This window comes from Pollachius pollachius (assembly GCF_949987615.1).
Source record: "Pollachius pollachius genome assembly, chromosome: 2".
Classification (NCBI taxonomy): Eukaryota; Metazoa; Chordata; class Actinopteri; order Gadiformes; family Gadidae; genus Pollachius; species Pollachius pollachius.
In genome coordinates this window covers 45,282,593-45,288,973 of record NC_136935.1, presented here as the reverse complement: position 1 = coordinate 45,288,973, position 6,381 = coordinate 45,282,593, and positions in this window count along the sequence as shown.

Here is a 6,381-nt window from a genome sequence, read left to right as displayed (position 1 = left end):
GAGCTCCCTTGAGTGTCTCGAAGGCAGACTGGCAATCCTCTGCCCACACAAACTCCCTGTTCTTCTGTAGCAGGCGGAACAGGGGAGCGGCCACACAGGAGAAGCCCCTCACAAAGTGTCTGTAGTAAGACGCCAGTCCGAGGAAGCTTTTCAGCTGTCTGGTGTCAGTGGGGGTTGGGCCAGTCCTGGACAGCTTGCACTTTGTCCTCCATGGTGCTAATGCCTTCTTCCCCCACCTTGTGCCCAAGGAAAGTTACCTCTCTCCTCAGGAAATGGCATTTATCAGGATGGAGCTTGAAGCCCGCCGCAGCTACTCTCTCCAGAACCTGACGCAGCGAGGCAAGTGCTGTCTTGAAGGAGCCCCCGTGTGCCAGTATATCGTCCAGGTAGACGATACACTGCTGCCGGGGTATGCCGGCGAGGACTCTGTCCATCAGCCTCTCGAAGGTCGCAGGTGCATTGCAGAGGCCAAAGGGAGGACCCGAAACTGCCACAATCCTCTGCTAGTGCAGAATGCAGTCTTGGGCCTGGCATCAGGGGCGAGAGGGCACTGGAAGTAGCCAGAGCGGATATCGAGTGAGGAGAACCAGGATGACCCAGCTACGACATCTAAGGCCTCATCAATGCGCGGGATGGGGTAGGAGTCCTTCCTTGTCAGTGCGTTAAGTGGCCTGTAGTCGACACGGAACCTCCACTTACCCCCCTTCTTAGGCACCATCACCACGGCTGCTGCCCAGGGACTTTCTGAGGGCTCTATGAGGCCCGCCTGCTGTATCTCCCACAGCGGGGTTGGAGCCCCGCCCCCCCAGCTGCGATGGTGGGCTCCTCCAGACGATGACGGCGGGGATATGGGGGCAGGGCCTCGCGTCTCCCCAATTACGCAGACCCTGACTCGTTTCCCTGGGCTCTCACAGCTTTAGGGCACTCTCTGACAAGGTGGCCAGGCTGCCCGCAGCCCCAGCAGACCCTCTGCCCTCGACGAGACGGGGAGCGGCAGCATGCATAGAGACAGGGCGGACGAGTTCAGTGAGCTCGTCCACCCAGGCTGGCTTTTGTGAGTCCTCACTCTTCTCCCTTGCCGATCTCACCATCGGCTGAGGAGCAGGATGACTGTCGGTCGCACCAGCCCACAGCAGCTCCCTCTCTATGGCCATCTGCGGGTGGGCTAGCTGGGTCTGCGTGTGTAGTTCTGTAGGGGAAAGGGCCTGGAGAAACTGATCCCGAGGGAGTTCGCTCTGTACGCCTGGCGGCATGCAACAAACATGACAATGCGTCTTCCGCCAGACACATCGCAAGCTGCAGCGCTCTTACCTTCACTGACCATCCGGCAGCATCGGCCAAAAGTTCAAATTGCGCGTGGAAAGCTTCCCAGTCAGCCTTACCGGTGTATCTAGGCGTCTTGATGGACACTGGGCTCGTTGTGAGAAAGGCGCCGCCATGTCTGTCGCCGTCCTGTGGTGGCCATGGGCAGTCGGCTCTGGGAACTATGCGGGAAAGATCATTTTTTTCAATGGCGGCCGGTTCCCGTTGGGTTCTTCCCCTCACCAGAGACACACAATACTGCGATGAAAGTGTAAAATAATATGATTATATGATCAAGTACAATATTATAAAAGTATCTACTTATAATGAATAATTGAATAAAGTATAACATTTATAAATATATATATATTAAATTCCTGAATAAAGTATAACATTTATATATAAAATGAATAATTTTAACCAGTATCACATTTATATACATAGTGAATTCTTTAATAAAGTATAATATTTATTCATACAATTAATTCTTCAATAAAGATGACTCATTGACTCTGGATTTAAACATATCTTTTCTCTTCTCATCAAAAACAAAACCATTTATTTGTAATCAATATGTAATCAACTGGATTCATCTTGTGAATTAATTATTGTAAGTGTAACCCCTTCCTGGCACTGGAAGTGTAATATTATTATATAAGGTTACCATATAAATGTTTTAATGAACAGGATCCTGAGTGCTAAGCAGTTGATGGTGAGTTGGCTAAATCTCCTGTTTACCAATAGATGTTATTAACACAGGCGTATGTAATTAGAATGAAAGAATCAAGAAATAATAGCGCGGTGCCTCCACCGCGCTATTATTTTTGGAATTAGTTAACTCACACACCATGAGCTATAGGCCTACTGATATTCCCCCAGAAACTATGTATATTTTAAAGGAGACATATTATGGCGTTTTCAAAACAAGTAAATATAGTATTTGAGTTCCAGAAAACATGTTTTTGAAGCTGTTTGCTGGAAATAGCTTTTAGGAAAAAAAATCCCGCCTACCGCTATTCCCCTATGATTCAGTCCCTTCAGAATGCGCTGTTTCTGGGTTCTGTAGCTTTAATGCAAATGAGCTGCTGCCCATTGACCAATGAGCTGTCAGACTGAACCACAGCATCGAGGAGAAGGGATAGTTGCCGTTTGCGGACTCCTGGAGCTCTATATCTATATAATATAGAATAATATAATAATAACATTATATGTGGGTATTTATATAATATTATATCTAATATCACGGCCAAAAGCTATGTGCGCCTCGGATGATATCATGAATCATAAAGACTGCGTCTGATGTTTCTGGCACTTCCACAACAAGTAAAGACTCGTAGTGGGGGATATCTCGGCCATGGTTGAGAAGAATTGGGGGAAAGGAACTTTGGCCTACTCTCTGAAGTCCATGAACCGCGACATAGAGGAGAAAGGGATTGTACTCCTGGAGCTGAGCTGCCGAACTGCCGCCGAGCTCCCGGTGCCGGACTGCCGCCGAAGCCGGAGCTGTCCGGCCGCCGTCAAAGCCGTCCGGCCGCCGCCGAAGCTTCGGCGGCAGTCCGGCAGCGTAGTCTGGGAGTAGCCTGGCTATAACCAGACCAAGCCAATAGTAGATTGCACGTTGGTCTGGGGAAGCTGCTGTCATTTTCTTCAGCACAAGAGGCGTGATCAACGGGCCTAGTTCAACTAACTCTGTACGCGATTGGCTGCTTGCCGTCGCTTCCCTGTCGTCATTGTGTTAAACCAGCCCAATAGCGCGCCAAGGGGAAAAAACAGCTCTGTGATTGGCTCCCGCAAAAACGTATCGGAAGCAGAGAGAAATGGGTTGTTCTTCCCCAGACCCTTGTGCAGGGCAAACTCAATTCGCCGGAAGAAAGGGCGGGGCTACCCAGGCTACTCCGGGAGCTAAACTGCCGCCGAAGCTTTTCGGCTGCTCCGGCAGGTGTCCTCCAGGAGCTGAAAAGTCCGGCGGGGGTAGCTCAGCGGCAGTCCGGCAGCTCAGCTCCGGAAGTACATTCCCTTTCTTCTCCATGTCTCCTCCTCCGGACTTCCGGCAGTCCGGCAGCTCCGGCGGTGCCGCCGGTAGAGAAAGGGATTGTAATCCCGGAGCTGAGCTGCCTCCGACTTCCCCCCGCCAGAGCTGCTCGTCCGCTGGTCCACAAAATCTTAGCTATGCTCTGATTGGAGGGGAGTGGGGAAGTGGGAGGTAATATTCAACTGCGCCCCCTTCCAACGTAGGCGAAACTGACTCGCTCGTTTGGCAACTGTAGGCGGGGTACTTTCAGAAAACTGGGTTAACGACCAAACGATGAAGGCGAGATGAAAAAGATAATCGAGTGTGGCAGTAGCAGAGTCCCTCCTCACGAGGCCGCAGCAGCTAACCAACAGCACTGAAGTGAAGTCTTTGCCTCTCCGGTGGAGCAGGCCAAACAAGTCACTAACTTCCAGTAGCACACAACGTTTCTCTGCCAGAGGATACCCGTGCCAACATTCAATAAGATACTAAAGTATTCCTTCTACAAATATCTGTCTCTTCGCTAAGCTCACTCACTCCTTCCTCACTCGTTGAACGCCTCACTTTTTCAACCTCGTGCTTGAGCCATTTTTTTGACAAGGTGGTCTCTGATTGGCTAAGATTGGAGCAGTACATAAATCTTATTGGATTATGTTACTTCGCTTAAACACATTGAAAATACCTTACAAGCCACCACAAAACAAAGGAGTATGGGCCATGCAGTTTATTTCTCTTTATTCACAAATGAAATAAAACGCGCTATTTATTCATTAAGCGTTATTTATTTATATTGGTATTTATTTAACTGTATTTTTGTAGGTCCCTACATATAAGAAACTGCTTCCCTTCTCTATATCTCCCTTCTGCGCCGTCTCTCGGTCTCTCTCTGTGTCTCTCTCTCCTCTCATGATGACATCATGGCAGTGTGTGTCCCCCACGGCCCCCAGCGGCCCCCCCAACCAGCAGGGGCCCCTACAGGTGAACGTTCCTCGCTACCTGCTGCGCGGACAGGGCAAGGACGAGCACTATGAGTATGAAGTGAAGGTGAGTTTTACAGAGCTGTATGGATAGCTCTACATCCCTATTTCTAAATATATATATAAAGGTATCGATATATATATATATGAATAAATTATTTTAATCAGGTCTCCCAGAGTACATTCAATATAAAGCTTTGTTGGTATTGCAGCTCCTACAGGAAACAGGCTAAAACCAACCGAGTGGATGGGGTCGGTTCTGGTTTCCTGTCCTGTTTCCTGACGCACTTCCAAAAGAGATTAGCTGAGATCCCAACATACGTTTAAGTAACTTTTATTGACTTAAAGTGTAAACTGATTTGAATGTCAAGACGACAGCGATCGAAAATAAGTTGCGGTCAGCACTACGGCGGGCCATCAGCCTCTCTAACTCTCTAAGGTGAACAGGTATTTTACTCACTCCTGTCTCCTCGGGCTACAATCACATTGTGAAAAAAGTCCTTTAGAAATGAACAAAGGAGAACTTTGACCTGGAAACCTGTAAATCTAGATCCTATGATCCATGATCCCATAATCCTAGATCCTATGATCCTATAATCCTAAATCACATGAAACTATAATCCTATAATCCCAGATCCTATGATCCTATATTCCTAGATCCTGAGTCTATAATCCTAGATCCTAGATCCTATAATCCTAGATCCTATAGATCTAGATCCTATGAGCCTAGATCCTATAATCCTAGATCCTATAAATCTTAATCATATGATTCCTATCCTATGATCTTAGATCACCGTGTGGAGCGAGACATGGATGGTCTTCAGGAGGTACAGCCGTTTCCGGGAGATGCATCGGAGCCTCAGGATGAAATACCCGGAGGTGAGGGTCCTACAACACTCTCACAGATGTGTTGATTGTATGTGATGCACTTTGAGTCTGCCTCGTGTAGAAAAGTGCTTTGTAAATAAAGATCCCTTGCCTTGCCTTGCCGGCCTGCAGCTCGCTGCTCTGAGTACTGAGTGTTGTGTTTGGGTTGTGTCTGATGACCTGCAACTCGCTGCTCTGAGTACTGAGTATTGTGTTTGTGTTGTGTCTGATGGCCTGCAGCTCTGAGTACTGAGTGTTGTGTTTGTGTTGTGTTTTGACCTGCAGCTCGCTGCTCTGAGTTCGGACTGTTGTGTTTGTGTTGTGTTTTTACCTGCAGCTCGCTGCTCTGGAGTTCCCTCCGAAGAAACTCTTCGGGAACCGAGATGAGAGGATGATCAACGAGAGACGAGGTCACTTGGAGGTGATTAAACCAGTTCTAAATTATCCATGTGGATGTCACACTTACATTAAACCGGTTCTAAAGTATCCATGTGTGGTCTTAAATTTATTAAACGAGTTCTAAAGTATCCATGTGGATATCACACTTACATTAAACCAAATCAACGTCGTCGTACATATCAAGTGGATTTAACCTATCACGAAGAACGCAATGTCTCCGTAAACCATATTCTCCCTCATTTTCTTCGTTTTGAAGTAAGTTTTGTAACCGATCGAAATGAAAAGCCATGCCAATGGTTTAAACAGCGGACTTTACACCTACTAAGTAGGAGGTGTAAGTTTTAAGATACAACTTAAGCCTATGTTGGACGTATGTGGTGTGGTGCAACAGTATAACAATTAGTAGCTCCTAAATTCCGCAGTAAGGCCAATTTACGGTGGAACTAAGCTAAGATGGCATTTAGTGTGTAAACCAGCTACTGAGATCTAACTACAGGGACAGCACCACCAGTGGTGGACACACAGTACTGCCCCAAGCCTTTCTGAACGGCCAGGTGAGGTCACTTACGCAGATCAACGTTGTTCGATTTTAGCTTTGGTTCTAGCAAATCGGGTTGAGGGAATCTTGTTAATCTTTAGGTCAGTATCAATGTTTCTCCTTGGTTCAAAATGCCAAGGCGTGTTTTTAAATTGTCCCCAATCTAGTCGCAGGCCACAGTAAGTATCGAAGATATGTAAATAGGAATATTAATGTGTACAGTTTTGTATATGAATTGTTCAAACTGTTGACATTGAATGTCATTAAATGGAGTGTGCTCTGAACGC